The sequence below is a fragment of the Polypterus senegalus genome, chromosome 14 (genome assembly GCF_016835505.1).
Source record: "Polypterus senegalus isolate Bchr_013 chromosome 14, ASM1683550v1, whole genome shotgun sequence".
NCBI lineage: Eukaryota > Metazoa > Chordata > Cladistia > Polypteriformes > Polypteridae > Polypterus > Polypterus senegalus.
In genome coordinates this window covers 117,397,538-117,415,424 of record NC_053167.1, presented here as the reverse complement: position 1 = coordinate 117,415,424, position 17,887 = coordinate 117,397,538, and positions in this window count along the sequence as shown.

The window sequence follows — 17,887 nt, the reverse complement described above, 5'->3', positions numbered from 1 at the left end:
CCACAATTATACAGGATTTGCCGAAAGATGTCCTAACTTTTTAACCTTGTTTGTCTTGTTTTTTACAATACATAGAAACATATATATATATATATATATATATATATATATGTATTGTAACCCCCTGGGGGCACCACCGAGCCTTAAACCTTAAAAAAGGTGTCTTATTAAAGCTCAGGACAAATCCAAAGTGCTCTTGCCAAAATTCTCAAAATAAACTAATTGTTCCTCCTCTTCTCCTCCAGCTGAGTGTTTCTCGCTGCCTCCTGACTCTCTGATGTGAGACAGCAGGCTCCCTTTTAAGCCAGACCAGGAATGCTTCCAGTGCCATGCTATGTCTTCCTGGAAACACTTCCGGGCCATACAAAAAGTAGGAAGGTTCTCCCCCACTGACAGCAGTTACAATCTATCTGTACCCAGCGACACTAGCAATGTTGCACTTCCAGACTCCAACTCCCAAGCACCCCTGCAGGTCTACAGGTGTCCTGACTGGGCTACCATACGAGAACCACTGCTGCCTGGATATGTGAAAGATGGAACAGCTCCTACTCTTGGCTACTTCTGGTTCATCAATTATTTTATACTGGCCAGGCACAAAGCCTTTTTCTTGTTCACCCGTAGAATCTGATTGTTGTTCCACTCTGGCCTCCTGTCCAGATAATAAACCATCTTCTTCCTGGTCAGGATTATATATATATATTTATATATACATATTATATATATATATATAAACGTCTACGCGTGGAAGTTTGTGTGTGTGTCTGTCCAGCCGGAAGTGAGTGGTGGACATGTCTGGCCAGCACATCGGCAGAACGAAACCTCTGAAGAAAGTCACTCACTTAGCTGCTAATACACAAGCAAGATGAGCGTACCAGCAACACAAAACCTCCTAGAAGAGAGATGCCCAGAGTAGTTCCTTTCAATTACTTGACATCTTTGCATTTCAATTTTTTTCTGATGATTTCAATAGCTTTTTACAGAACCGCTTACACAGCTAATTATATATATGTGTGTGTGTGTACGTGTGTGTGTGTTCAATACTTGCATGGACTGGGTGTTGGGCAAGGTCATGGGGTCCAGCGGCTGTGGGGCATCTGTTGGTGAAGAAAGATTTATGGATCTTGACTTTGCTGACGATGCTGTGATCTTCACGGAGTCAATGGAGGCTCTGATCAGGGCGCCTGAGAGACTGAGGGAGGAGTCTGAGTGTCTGGGCTTGCGAGTGTCCTGGATAAAAACCAAGATCAGGGCCTTTAATGACCTCTTGGGCACAACCATCAGTAGTGTGTCTGTTTGTGGGGAGTGTGTTGACTTTGGCAGTGACATTCATATCTGTGGTGACTCTTCCTATGAAGTCAGTAGACGGATTGGGAGAGTACAGGGGGTCATGAGGTCGCTGGAAAGGTGTGTGTAGTGCTCTCGATATCTATGCAAAAGGATGAAGGTCTAAGTCTTTAGAGTCCTGGTGCTTCCTGTCTTGCTATATGGTTGCGAGACATGGACGCTATCCAGTGACCTGAGATGAAGACTGGACTCCTTTGGTAATGTGTCTCTCCGGAAAATCCTTGGGTACCGCTGGTTTAACTTTGTGTCGAATGAGCAGTTGCTCATGGAGTCCCGAATGAGGCACATTACCTGCATTGTGAGGGAGCATCAGTTACGGCACTACGGCCATGTGGCGAGTTTCCCCAAGGGAGATCCGGCTCATAAGACCCTCATTGTTGGGGACCCAAGTGGCTGGACCAGGCCAAGGGGTCTCCCACATAACACCTGGCTGCGGTAGATGGAGGGTCATTTCCGGAGGGTAGGGCTAGACCGCATGTCTGCCTGGGGGGTTGCCAACCGGGATCCCAAGTTGTTTTGCAATGTAGTGGGTGCGGCAACGCACTGTACCAGTGCATGCTCCCCAAATTGACTTGATATATATAAAAAGAGAGAGAGAGACAGACAGACAGACTAGGAAAACGGGTATACACAAACACACACACACACATATATATATATATATATATATATATATATATATATATATATATATATATATATATATATATATATATATATATATATATATATATATATATATATATATATAAAATTTTCCATCAGAGACTACTACTGATCCTAGTTATTTAAGTGTATTCACTCTTTTCAATAGCTCTTCCTTCAGGCTAATTTCTGAACTAAAATTCAGATGTTCTGTCTTCTTCCTACTGTATTGTTATACATATACTTCGGAGGATCTCCTCACAGGCTCAGTCCGGGTGTGTAATAATCCACTGAGGTGAGAAGGGACACTGCTGCTGACACTGTCATCTCTTTCTTTCCCCGCAGTGCTGAGAAGCCGCCTGGTGGAAGCATTTAGCCCTTCCCCTTCCAATCCCATAATACCCCGGGTGTCCCGGAATTGGGTGTAACCTTTGTCAAGAGCATCACCCAAGACGAAGCACGGCTAAGAATGGTGAAACCTGATCCTTTTCTTTGTTTTGATTTCTCATTGAATAGCATCGTGCCTACAAGTGCTATTTCTGTTTTTTTATTTGACTTTGGATGATTAAAAGTGACGACCCAGTTGGCACCCCAACATTTCTTTTCCCATTCCTGAACTGTCATTCTCACACCTGGCCATGCTATTTATCTTCAGTCCTCTATCTTCTAAAGCCCTTCTCCATTTTTCCAGCTTCCTCCCCACTTCTTTATTTCTGGTGCTACACAACACAAAGTCATCAGCAAAAAGCCCACCACAGGGGGGGACTGGTGTTTTACCCCATGACTGTGAGAGACAGTTATAAGAATTATCGTTTCTTCGTCCATCTGTGGCTCCTTTACTTGATGTTTACACCAACAGAATTAGGTGAGCAGACATCACTTTCACCCACAAAAGTTTTAGTTTAAGCTGAATAAAGTGAAAAAAGTACAAGACATGCATAAACATGAAAAGCTCCAGAGTCGTTAGTGCTTGATAAATATAAATAATGCATAAACATATGTTCCTTTATTTAAATCTTCTTTTGCATTGGCTTTGGAAACATTTAGCAGCATTTTAACATTTTGTAAAATGTAATCATGACTGTAAAACAAACTCTTTTTTTTTTTTCTTAAACCAATGCTCTGCAAATCTTTTGGAATTAAAAAGCCATCGTTTATCCTTTCAGATGTACACATGACTAGGTAAGCATCTCGTCTCTGAACTTTGAATGCCAATGGAGAGATTTAGGGTTTTGATTGAATTCATTCTGATGCTTTGTGCTCTTCAAAACAGGAAAATAAACAAAAAACTAAAAATGCCACAGATGATGGTGTTTCGAGGCTGCATGGTATAACATTCTTATTAGGGCGCTCGTGGCTTTCTACGGGCTAATTTAATCTGTAGTGGGCACAATTAGAATTTTGGCATGTAGAAACCTTGATCCCTTTTTAAGTTGTAAAAATGAATTAGTTATTTTAAGAGCTTCAGTTTAACCATGCGGAACAAAATAAAAAAGGGTCCATGGGAAATCTTGATATTAGAGGACATGTTTAAGCTGCTGTCCATATTTAATTTTTTATGTGTCTAAATTGCAAATGAGTTTTCCATCAACACATTATTAAACATATAAAAGAGCAAATGAAAAGAGATTGTGGACTTGGAGATATATCGATTCATTTCTTCAATATTACTACTAGCACCTTTTGCCAACTTAAGTCTTCACATATAATGCACACTGGTGCCCCATTTCAGCCCCTAATAATGTCAGAATTGGCCCTCAACCTGCCAGGCGTAAAAAGCGTACACCCCCTTGGAAGTTTTCTCATTTTATTATTTTATAACATTGAATCCCAGTGGATTTAATTTGACTTTTTGATACTGATCAACAGAAAGACTCTTTAATGTCAAAGTGAAAACAGAGTGGCCTAAATTAATTATAAATATAAATCACAATGGTGCTCGCTACAATCTCTGCCATGTGGGAATCCTGTAAAGACCGCAAGCCCCAGGGAACCCTGCAGAAGTCCAAAGTACAGTGGCATCAATCTGCTGGTGCCATTTAATTATCTGGAGCACCAGTAGCATTTAGTCAGAGCCCTTCAGACCAGAGATTCTCAACTGGGGGGCCGTAAACATCTAGGAGGGCCACAAGATAACTGGAAATAAATATAAAATAGCAGTATAATGCTTAAACCACTAAATATCCAGCTGCAGTGGATAGCAGTCTGCTTCACTGATATTCAAAGCATGTCACATGCAAGGTGTGATGACTGTCAGTTTTCTCAAAGACCTACTTTAAATTGTGTAGTTTCATATTTATAGCGCTTTGGCTATGTTGGTTGATGGCACGGTGGCGCAGTGGTAGCGCTGCTGCCTCACAGTTAGGAGTTCTGTAGGTTCATCTCAGCATGTTAACTGTCTGTGTGGAGTTTGCATGTTCTCCCCGTGTCTGCGTGGGTTTCCTCCGGGTGCTCCTGTTTCGTCCCACAATCCAAAGAGGTTGGGTTAGGTGCATTGGCGATCCTAAATTGTCCCTAGTGTGTGTGTGTATATGTGAGCCCTGCGGTGGGCTGGCGCCCTACCTGGGATTTGTTCCTGCCTTGCGCCCTGTGTTGGCTGGGATTGGCTCCAGCAGACCCCCGTGACCATGAAGTTAGGATATAGTGGGTTGGATGATGGATGGATTATTTAAATGAAGGTAAAATTTTATCTGTATAATAAACATATTTTGCTGCATTTCATCTTAAAAAGATATCGTCATTATATGTAAATAGGCGCTTTATAAAGTGGCACAGGTTGTGCAATATTATAACTCTAGTGCAAGTTTACAGTGGGGTAATTGTACTTAAAAGTACAAACAGTTCTACAAGGAGCACTTGATGAACTGACTGACTGCATTTATAGTTCTTGGGATGAAACTGTTTCTGAAAAGCGAGGTCAGTGCAGGAAAGGCTCTGAAGTGTTTGCCATGTGAGAGCAGTTCAAATAGGCAGCTCGGCTGAGGCAGCGTGTGCTTGATGCTGTATACCAATAATTCAATTTCCGATCAGCTGCTGCAGAGCTGTAACTCCCCACTCAGATACAGTGATAGAAATACTCCAAGTGGTGCAGTGAGAGTAATATGGAAAACACTAAAGCAGCTATGGTATTTAGAATAGTTTGACCATTCTGTGGACCATTATATTGTAACAGGTAAATTACAATCAGATACCTTAAACTAATAAAGAATATACAGTTAGTTTCAGTGTAAATGATAAAGGCACGTCAGGGATGTGCATCTAAAAAAGAAAGGGTAACCACACTGGAACAGCAGCACTGCTTTGACGCTGGGTGCCGCCAGTTTGCCAAACCGAGCAGAGAATTTGTGTATGCCAGTGTTGAAGCTACCGTGAAAATGTGCCTGGCATTACGCCAAGTTTAGGTTTTATACATCGCGATCTGAGCGTGGAAACATTCGTACGCAACATTTTTGTTCGTACTCACCGTTTATACATGAGGCCCCAGGACTCTAAAGACCCTTAAACTTTTGCAAAGATATCAGGAGTGCCACACACCCCTTTCCAACGATTTCATGACCCTCCATGCTCTCCCAATCCGTCAACTGACTTCATAGGAAGAGTCACCAGAGACATGAATGTCACTGCCAAGGAAAGGAAACCTCTTGATCCGGTCGACATTCTCTCCACAGAAAGACACACTGCTGATGGCTGTGCCCTTGAGGTCATTAAAAGCCTGGAGAAGCACAGAATGAATAAAAAAACTTAGTGTCATTATGAACAATGCTGCACATCCTCTCTCTGGCACACTAACACTGAGGATTTTCAGCCAACTAATTAATCAGCAGAATATGTCAAGAAATGCTACTGGGGCTCCTTTATACTAAAAGCAATACACCTGCATAAGGCTTCTCTGTGACTAACTTGGGACACCCAAGTTAGAAATGTTCTTCCTTTTTAATTTTGTTCCTTTTAAGTCATTCTGATGTCTATCTATCTATCTATCTATCTAAAGTGTTTCTCCAAAAAGCCAAATTTCCCTCAAATATATAGTTTATATACAAATAGAGTTCCATCTATCATCTACCTATTGATGAAGAACTTTAGTGTTTTCGCATGCTGGGAAATATCTAACAGACTCATAACAAACTAACATGCTGCTGCAGCCACTCCTGTCACTTTTTAAAGTCACCCTTCCTCACCTTTCCTGACTGCTGACATCGCCCCACATGGTGCTTTTGTCTTTTCTGCTGACTTGATTGTTGTGTGCAGAAGGAAATAAGAAATTTGCACTTCCATTTGTGTTTACCATGGCTGTCAGTGATCCAGTACTGAATCCAGAGGATATCAAAAATTGCTTCTGTGATTAAGTTATGAAAAAATGCCTGCAGCAACTAATTCAGCATTTTAAAAATTACTTTTGATTTTTTATTTTCAGAAATACAGAATCATTTTACACTTAATTTAAAATGTAATACATAAACCAAGTGAGTAGAAAACTGGTTTTGTTGTTATCAAAAATATATGCAGTGACAAATTCTGTGTTTTGTTTATTACTGATCATAAACAAGAAATTCAGGCAATATTAAAAAATATCTTACTTAAAAAATCAAAAAACATGCAGGCTTTTTTTTTTAAACATGGACTATTAATTTTGCATTATGCTTTAAAACACAAGCTGTTTAGTAGTACTTGAAACAAATATTCATCCTTCCATCCATCCATTATCCAACCCGCTATATCCAAACTACAGGGTCACAGGCTGGAGCCAATCCCAGCCAACACAGGCAGGAAACAAACCCCAGGCAGGGCGTCAGCCCACCACAGGACACGCACACACACACACACACGCACACACCAAACACACACTAGGGACAATTTAGGATCACCAATGCACCTAACCTGCACGTCTTTGGACTGTGGGAGGAAACCCACGCAGACACGGGGAGAACATGCAAACTCCACGCAGGGAGGACCCAGGAAGTGAACCCGTGTCTCCTAACTGCAAGGCAGCAAATATGATTTTGTTAATTAAATAAGTCCAAAACAAGCAGCATTTTCATGAGTCCATCAAAAGTACAAGAGCGTAGATATCATGACCTGTGTTTAGGGACCTCACATATTCTCATGGTACTTGGGGGACTTTGAAGGAAGTTGAGAACCACTGCTGTAGACTTTTTTATTTTGCAGTTCCTATGTCCCAATGTCCCAATGTCCCATTGCCTATACCTGATGGATTTTTGTCATGACTTTCAGGGTGTGTTTTGTATTGCATCTTAGAGAAGACCCCAATCCGTTGTCTTCCATCTTTGCCTTCATGGAGTTTCAAAAAAGGAGTGGTCCAATCACATAACTCTGCAGTAAGACTTTTTAACACATACAAAACCCTAAGAGTATATAAGTGCTTGTGACAATGCGAGTTCTGGCTCCACGCTCCCTTTGATGTTTGGGAACCCTTGAACCCAACACCGTCGATAATGTTACCGAGTGAGCTAGTCAATGGAGGCAAATAAACAATTGAGCAAGGGGTGGTGCAAAAAGTGCAATAGTGCTTTTATTTAAAACAGTCAACAAAATAAACAGTGTTCATAAAGTGCAGTTTCAAAGTTCTTCATTAAATAATCCAATAAAAAGGTAAAACGTGGAGGTTAAAATATTAAGAAAAAACAATCCTTTAAAACCAGAGGTTAAAATCTTCTCTAGGAAGCAGTCTTAAAAACAACAACAAATCCGGTGCATCGTTTATTAGCGTTTCTGTTAGCGTCTCACCTGCTTATCCCGTTTGGGCTTAGCAGCAGGCAAGACGCTCTCTGCAGCTGCCCTCCTACAACACACGCGAGACTGCAGACCTCCTGATCCCTGGCTCCGGTATAGCACTCATCCCAGTCCCCGAGACTTGATGTCCACCAATGACCAGGACGCACACACTGGGGACTCCACCACCAAGCCTCCCGACTTCCGCTTCCTTTCCGCGGCCTTCTGCGGCTCGTCGCTTTCACCTGGTCACTCCCGCTACATGGTCGCTCAGCGGGAGCAACCTCAACTCAAACACCTGGGTGTCGGCCTAACACCCAGCTTCCTTGCAGCTGCCCTCGAGCGCTCGATCGCGCGCTCACCACACGCACGCACCGCCTGCTTCCTCGCTCCCTGTAACCTCCGTCCTCTTTCCTTTCCTTTTTCTCTCCGATCGTCTTTTTTTTCACCTCTTTTCATCCTCTCTCCATTTTTTTCCTTTCCCACAACCGACTTGCGCTTCTTTTTTATAACGTGAGGGGCCATCACAGCTGTAGCATTAGCCACGGGAACAATCACGGATGTGGGCAGTTCCTCACCTGTGCACTACGTGAGAAACGCCCACATCGCCGACTGCCCCGCGGCTCGCTACAACAACGCCCCCCTCACGAAGCCGCCTCGGGTGCAGTGATTATTTATTTAAAAATGGCCTTTACTCAACGAGCTGTGGACCCATAACACCACAGTGCTCCACCCATGTCCTTAAATATTGTATATCTTATAAGCTTATTTTGCTTACATACAGTATGTAGTAAATATCTGTCTAGCATGTTGTATTAGTTATATGTCACATCTCACTGTGTGATATTCTAATGAAGAATTAAATATTGCTGCAGCACTAATCACAAGTTATTGGGTAATGAGCATTAAGTCCAGCAGCTTCCTGATTATAGAATTCCCTGCCTGCCTGCCCGCCTCATTATATTTGACTGTCTTTTGTAGAAGATATGTTATAAACAGACTTGTAGGTACTGATTTTGTCTTTTGTAACAGATTGTTTATTCTTAACTTGTGTAGAAAAACACATAAGAACAAAATCAAAGACCGTCCCTGTTTAGTAAAGTTGAAGGGTTAGTGGTTTGGCCTTTACAGACTTGAGTCCAAAAAAAAAAACTGATCAATATAAGAATGACAGACATATATATATATATATACTGCTCACAAAAATTAAAGGAACACTTTTTTTATTGGGCCTGGCATGAAATCAATTAAACCTGTCTGATAATTTTCTGGTTGGTTAAGCAGCTGAGGTCATTGTTAATCACTTTCAGCTGTATTGGTGTTCATGGACTTAACGACAGGTGCACTAAAGTGGCAACAATTAGAAAACCCTCAAAACAGGACTGGTTTTACATGTGGAGGGCATTTCAAGTTTCTCCCTCTTGATCTTTTTTGGCTGGTTTTCCACTCGTGCTAGTTTTGGCTTGAGTAATTATCTCTACTGGCAGTATGAGGCGATTCCTTAACCCTACAGAAGTTGCACAGGTTGTCCAACTTCTCCAGGATGGCACATCCACACGTGCTGCAGCAAGAAGGTTTAATGTGTCTCCCAGCACAATCTCCAGAACATGGAGGAGATTTCAGGAGACTGGCTGTTATTCTCGGAGAGCTGGACAGGGCCGTAGAAGGTCCTCAACCCATCAGCAGGACCGATACCTGCTCCTTTGTGCAAGGCGGAACAGGCTGAGCACTGCATGTGCCCTACAGAATGACCTCCAGAGGGCCACTGGTGTGAATGTCTCTACCTAAACAATCAGGAACAGACTTCATGAAGATGGCCTGAGGGCCCGACGTCCTGTAGTGGGCCCTGTGCTCATTGCCCAGCACCGTGGAGCTCGACTAATTTGCTCAAGAACACCAGAATTGGCAAGTCCGCCACTGGCACCCTGTACTTTTTACAGACGAGAGCAGGGTCACCCTGAGCAGCTGTGATAGACGTGAGAGTCTGGAGAAGACAAGGAGAATGATATGCTGCCTGCAACGTCGTTCAACATGACAGGTTTAATGGTGGGTCAGTGATGGTCTGGGGAGGCATATCCATGGAGGGACACACAGACATCTACTGCGTAGGAAATGGTGCTCTGACTGCCATAAGGTATCGAGATGAAATCCTTGAACCCATTGTCAGACCCTACGCTGGTGCAGTAGGTCCTGGTTTCCTCCTAATGCACGACAATGCCCGGCCACTTGTGGCAAGAGTATGCAGGCAGTACCTGGAGGATGAAGGAATTGAAACAATTCAATGGCCTTCACGATCCCCTGACTTAAACCCAATAGAACATCTGTGGGACATTATGTTTCGGTCCATTAGGCGCTGCCAGGTTGCTCCTCAGACTGTACAACAGCTCAGGGATGCCCTCATACAGATCTGGGAGGAAATGCCACAAGACACCATCCATCGTCTCATTAGGAGCATGCCCAGACGTTGTCAAGCATGCATACAAGCTCGTGGGGGCCACACAAGATACTGAAAAGCATTTTGAGTAGCAGAAATTAAGTTTTTGAAATAATGGACTAGCCTGCCACATCTTCATTTCACTCTGATTTTAGGGTGTCTACACAATTGAGCCCTCTGTAGGCAGAAAACTTTTATTTCCATTAAAAGACTTGGCATCCTTTTGTTCCTAAGACATTGCCCTGTCGTTATTTGTATAGATATCCAACTTCATATTGAGATCTGATGTATCTAATGTGTTTCTTTATTCTTTTGAGCAGTATATATTACTCTTATTTTTGAGTATGACTCAGTGTTATAAAAATATGTAATAAACAAAAATGTGATGTGATAACAAACTCAAGATGAAGTGGCTAGGCAGTGTTAAAAATGTTCCAACTTTCAATCCTGCTAACCTGTAGACCTTAACCTTTAAATCAGCCAAGTCTTTAAATGTTGTACCATGCTTACATTTTCTTATTTTTTCGTGTTTACAGGTTGTGCCACCTAAATAATAACCTATACTTGTTTCTAGTGCTGAGATGTCTAAAACTGATTTTTCTTTTGATTCATCAAACATATTCTGGATTCCCAATTCCTGCTAGCATCTGACCAGAATGGCAATGTTCTGTTTTGACAGAGCAAGATCAGAATTGAGAAGAGATTCAATATCTGAAGTAGCCAGGAACAAAGGAATGGCAAGCCTCTCGCCTTAATTTACAAGAGCTTAACTCTTTTACCTCTATGGGGGAAAAAATTATATTTGTTTCCAGCATTTGATTATGTGGTGTAATCCAGTAAAGAAGATGGCTTAATTTGATAAATATACACCTGCTTAAAAACTATATATATATATATATATATATATATATATATATATATATATATATATATATATATATATATATATATATATATATACACTAATAAAAGGCAAAGCCCTCACTGACTCACTCACTCACTGACTCACTTATCACTAATTCTCCAACTTCCCGTGTAGGTAGAAGGCTGAAATTTGGCAGGCTCATTCCTTACAGCTTACTTACAAAAGTTAAGCAGGTTTCATTTCGAAATTCTACACGTAACGGTCATAAGGATCGATAACGGTCGACAACGTCCGCCATGTTGAACTTTCTTATTTATGGCCCCATCTTCATGAAATTTGGTAGGTAGCTTCCCTGCAATAACCAAAACTGATGTACATACTTATTTCGGTGGTATGACGCCATTGTCGGCCGCCATATTGAATTTTCCAACGTCACCAATTTTCAAACTTCCCGTGTAGGTAGAAGGCTGACCCCATCTTCACGAAATTTGGTAGGTGGCTTCCCGGCTAGCCAAAACCGATGTACGTACTTATTTCGGTGGTATGACGCCATTGTCGGCCGCCATATTGAATTTTCCACAAGTCACTAATTCTCCAACTGCCCGTGTAGGTAGAAGGCTGAAATTTGGCAGGCCCATTCTTTACAGCTTACTTACAACAATTAAGCAGGTTTCATTTCGAAATTGTCCGCGTAACGGTCATAACGGTCAACAACGTCCGCCATGTTGAACTTTCTTATTTAAGGCCCCATCTTCACGAAATTTGGTAGGTGGCTTCCCTAAGCTAACCGAAACCAATGTACATGCTTATTTCGGTGGTATGACCCCACTGTCAGCCGCCATATTGAATTTTCCAACATCACTAATTCTCCAACTTCCCGCATAGGTAGAAGGCTGAAATTTGCAAGGCTCATTCCTTACAGCTTACTTACAAAAGTTAGGCGGGTTTCAATTTCGAAATTCTACGCGTAATGGTCATAACGGTCAACAACGTCCACCATGTTGAACTTTCTTATTTATGGCCCCATCTTCTCGAAATTTGGTAGGCGGCTTCCCTCCACTAACTGAAACCAATGTACATACTTATTTCGGTAGTATGATGCCACTGTCGGCCGCCATATTGAACTTTTCAACAGTCTTTGTTACTTATGGGCCCATCTTCAAGAAATTCTATCGATCAAAGAACTGTCACTTATCGAGTGGTTTCCATGCCCAGAGATACCACCTACCATTTCCATTCTCTTTGTTACATATTGCACGGCCATATCAGGCTCACTCTTGATATCCGGAGGAACATTGTGTCTTATGTATTGAATGACTTGGACAGGTTCAAGGTGTGGACTGATGACAGTACAGGAGATAATTATACTACACAGGAGCACTAAAAGAGTGAAATGCTTAAGCCCTTCACCTATGGTTCTGCATGTGAGTTGATGGCTGCCGCTGAATTGTTCGGTTGTCGCTTTCAAGTGTACCGAAATGGCCAAATATTTTACACCTTACGACAACCACCAATGCCTCTTAAACATCTTAGACTCACAGGTGACGATTTCAGTAGTGGACACTTTGATGATTATGAATGTTTAAACTCTCAAAAACTGGATGTGATTTTATCGATGAAACCGGTTGTATGCTTACAACGCTTGACAGATGCCAAATGTCACTTCAACACAACAAATCCTGCAAATACTGTCGTAATTGAAACAAACCATGAAACTCAAACCGATTATGACAGCAGCAATCCAAGCTGTGAGATTTGAGACAAGATTACTGTTCACATGGCCAACTGTAAGTTACATGCTCAAGAGTAAGCTCAGCGCACAGCTTGGTCATGTTACAACCGGAGGGCCGAACTGACAACATGGTATACAAAGAGATCCTTAACAAATAATTATTGGCATATTGTCCCACAGTTTAAAAAGGTTTAATTTTCTTCTTAATAAAAATTTTAATGCAGTACTTCACCGCTGCGAAGCGCAGGTATTTTGCTAGTATATATATATATATATATATATTTGATGTAATTTATACAAATATATTATATATATATAACATATATATATATATATATATGCAATGCTGTGAGCCAAAGATACCCACATAAACGAGAATGAATTCTGCAGCTGCTAAATCATGCATAATGAAGTGAGTACGCAACCTAATTAACCCTAAGGTTAAGTGTGTGAGAGATACAGTCTCTGTGTGTGACTCATGTGTAGTTCAAACAGATTATTTTGCATTTTACCATACCTCTTAAATTGGGATACTGCCAGAGTGCTAAAGAAGTAATCAATTTCAGCTGAATATGTCTATGGTACTTAAAAAAAGGACTGCAATTAAATTTAATTTTCTAACTCACAGCCTTGAGTAAAGTATCAGCTTTGATTGTGGAGATGCTGCAAATAAATAAATAATGCACCAGTTTTAAATGTATACCCACACGCGCACGCACACATACAATTTTACATTTTCTTCTTGGCTCATGCAGTGCTCTTCTGTAGGGATTCTTACAAGGTGTTCTTTAAAGTTCATTGAAACCCATCAGTTTAAAGAAGCTTAGGGGATCCACTGAACACTTTGCAGAGGTGATTAGAGTCCCATCGTGATGCAGATGGTATAAAAAAGTTACCTGAGTGAGAACAGGCATTAACTAATGAAAAAAATAAAAAGGACAAACTGTATGACATGCAGACTCAGAATGCATTCTCTCAAATTCTGCACAAGTGCCCCAGTGATTCTGAAGTACCTCCTGAGTACCTCAAGCTTACCTGCCCTTGGATGAGTGAAAGTTCAATTAGGCTCAAAGGAATTCCAGCACAGTTTTATTTCATGAAAAACTTATCAGTCAGCCTCAATATTGATGAATTTGGGGTTCTGCCAACCCTGTTGCTGCCAACCAGCCTTCTGAAAGTTGTCATGAAGCTCTAAACCAGAAGACAAATGAGAGAAAATGGAATGTCATATTTTCCCTTAAGTGATAAAGTAGCTGTTCAAAACTGACCAGTTTTTTATACATAATGTTGCACTGAGCACAGAGATGAAAGGACTGCAGCACAGAACAAACGAGGGATCAGCCCAACAACAGATGTATTTATTGAACAATAGTTAAAAGTAGACCATACACTACGCTTTACCATTATTATTGGTCACATTTAGTGCTTTGTAAGCCAACTATCACAAATTTTGGACATGCTGTAGCTAGCCTCATACTGATGAACACTGCCTGTATGAAAAATTGGTTCCTGTGCTATCCAGTGTCTCCATCCAACACAATCCGCCACACCACCAAGAGTAAGTCTAATAAGTAGGGAGTTCTTCTCAAAAAGGCACTATCGCCTGAGTCTTTCATTCTTTCTTTCTAAAGGTCTCCATACTCCTTGAATCCTGCTGAGGTTTGTCACGGGAAGTGCTCCCCTTCTCACTCATCTTGAAGAACTCACAGGTCTGCCCTAATATCCTCCGAAAGCAACTTATCCTAACTATCCAAGAACAGTTTGGTGACAAACAATGTCTTTTTTCAGTATGGTGGAGCACCGTGCCAAAAGTCAAAAGTGATAACTACGTGGCTCGGAGAACAAAACATTGGAATTTTGTGTCCATGACCAGGAAACTCCCCAGACCTTAATCCCTTTGAGAACTTGTGGTCAATCCTCAAGAGACGGGTGGAAAAACAAAAACCCACAAATTCTGACCAACTTCAAGCATTGATTATGCAAGAATGGGCTGCCATCAGTCAGGATTTGGCCCAAAAGTTGATTGACAGCATGCCAGGATGAATTGCAGAGGTCTTGAAAAAGAAGGGCCAGCACTGCAAATACTGACTCTTTGCAGAAACCTAATGTAATTATCAATAAAAGCTGTTAAACCTTATGGAATGGTTGTTATTGTACTTCAGGAGCCACAGAAACATTTGACAAAAAGATCTGAAAACACTGAAGCAGCAGACTTTCTGAAAACCAATACTTGTGTCATTCTCAAAACATTTGGCCATGACTGTACAATAAATTAATTTGAAATGATGAGACAAAAATTAAATTTATGTTCACATCAATAATTAGATTTGGAGAGAAGTCCATGAAGCTTATGGCAATAAACAAACTATCCCTATTGTGAAACATGGAACTGAATAAATGCAGCACATTATCAGAACATTTAGAAGGAAAACTTGCAGTTGAAGCTGCAGTTGGAAATTACAACATGACAAAGATCCAAAGCACAAGCCAAAGTCGATCCTTCAATGTCTACAACAGAAGAAAGTGGAGCGCCCTTCACAGTACTCAGACGTTGACATCATTAATCCACTATGGAGAGATCTCAATCATGAAGGACATGCAAGGCAACCAAATAATTTACAGAATCAGGAGACTTTTTGTAAAGAAGAGTTGATGGCTTTAGCACCTGAGAAGATAAAGAGATTCATTCGCAGCTAGTAAAAAAATATTAATGCTCAGGACGAAAAAAACATGATATTATGAACGAAGGCTATGTGAAATTTCTGTAAAGGGTCATCTCTGTAATTCTTCTTGTTATCATAACATGTATAATAAATATACAGTATGGTAAATAGCTTCATCTGACTACTATTACAACATAAAAGAAATATGTTTTGTATGATTGCTTGCATTTTCTAAAAATTACGAATATCTTACAAATTCTGCAAGGTGTATGTAAAATTAGTGTAAATGTACGCATTTTGTCAGTCAAGTGCAAGTAGGAGTCATCCTCAAGGCTCTGTTCAGGTAGACAACACCACACTAGGTGAAGAGGGGGAGCTGTAGTTACCACAACTTCTCTTTACATGCACAGTTTACAGGAACATAAACCAGAAGACAAGTAAAGTCACTTCCAGGTCCTCCTCATTAGGACCCACCACTTCCAGGAATCAAAACCAGGGACAGGAACGAGACAGGCAGTATGATGACTACCAGCAACTGAGACAGACCACTCAGAAGCACTACTTTATTTTTCTATTTTAGCACTCTTGTGTGCTGTTTATTTTGACCACTTTCTTTTCCCACTACTCTATGGATTAAACAGGGGCCTGCTGATTCCCCAACACTCTTTCTGGCTTAAAGACTGCTATTATCACAGGATAGGTCAAGTCAGGTCAGGTTGGGAAGCATGCACTGGTACAGCGCGTTTCTGCACCCAGCACATGACTAAACAGCTCAGGATCTTGATTGGCAACCCCTCAGGCAGACACGTGGTCCAGTCCTATTCCAGAAATGACCATCTACCTGCTAGAGCCAGGTGTTACGTGGGAGTCCCCCTGTATAACAATGAGGATCCTGTGAGCCGGATCACCCTCGGGGAATCACGCCACATGGCTCTAGAGCTATGATCACAATATTTTGAAAACCTGGATTACAACTCCAAATAGGCTTGTCTATGGGAAAAAATATTTTCCGATCTTCAGAGTAAAATATACCATTTAATCTAAGGATGAACTTAGTTGTTGTTCACTGCATGATTTCATCTTCCACTATCTTTTTATAAAGTGATGACCAGACAATACCCAACCATAGTCTTGTCATTATAAAAGTGACATCTGTTGATTTATAGTCAAAAGTTAGAAAGCATATTTTAATATTTTATTTGTTTTTTAGTTTTTTCTGCACCATGTCTGCACAATGACAGTATTGTATAAGCATAGATTTCTTATATCCTTTCCAGTGGTTGCTTCTTGTAGGTCATTGTTTCCCATCTTACATTTATAATTCATGTTCCTTTCAGCTGCATGTAATGCTTTATATTTTTCAATATTTTCTAAGTGTTCACTGAATTCTGAAAACTGCTGCTTCCTCACTTTCTGTTATCTCCCCAAAAGGAGCGTCATCTGTGAATTTCCCAACTCTACTAACTACATCAGAATGCATGTCATTAATATAAATTAAATCATTGGCTGATTCCTTTAAAATCTTTTCCTCAGACACAAGAACTGCCTTAGTGTTGTCCTCAAGAAGATGAAGCCTTTGTAGCTTTCATATTCTTTCAGATTTCAGAGGGTCATGTGATTACTAAATTACTCTGATTCTGAATAGGTGTTTAAATTATATTGTGTTGTCTGCAAGAAGTATTTGAACTGAGTTCTCCTGTCTTCTTGGAACATTGAAATTTCTCATGAGTTCTTATTTGTCTTTTATCTTTGAACAATATGTGCCAGTAACCAAACAGTCAGAAGAAGTTCAGTTTGAAGTCTTTGCACTATAAGAAATACAGCAGGATATCTATCTATCTATCTATCTATCTATCTATCTATCTATCTATCTATCTACTGTATTTCCTTTGAATTTTTTGGCATTAAATAACAGAAAAAGGCTCTTTAATATCAAAGTGAAAACAGATCCCTGCAAAGTGGTCTAAATTAATTAAAATATAAAACAAAAAAATAAAAGATCACCCAAGTATTTGCCCCTTTTAATATGACATACCTAAGCTATCACTGGGGCAGCCAATTGGTTTCAGAAGTTACAGAATTAGTTCAATGAAGATCACCTGTTAGGGTTTTCCGTTGATTGAGATATAAATGTGCCAGTAGCTGGAAGGCCATCATGGTGGCCTGACCTTTACAATGAAAACAAAAGAGTACTCCAAGAAGAAACTTCTTGAAAAGGCGATGGCATAGCAGAAGTCAGTGGATGGAGACATGAAAATTCCAAGTCAATGCACATCAATTGGAGTCCAGTATCCATCAAGAAGAAATGAAAAGAGTATTACACAATGTAAATCTGCATAGAGAGATCATGCAAGATGAAGATTTGTGAGGAAAGTCACCAAGGGATCTATGAGATCTCTGAAGTCACAAGCTACAGTGGCTAAGACTGGAGAGACTGTGCAGACAACAACTGTTTACCAGGGTGCTTCACATGA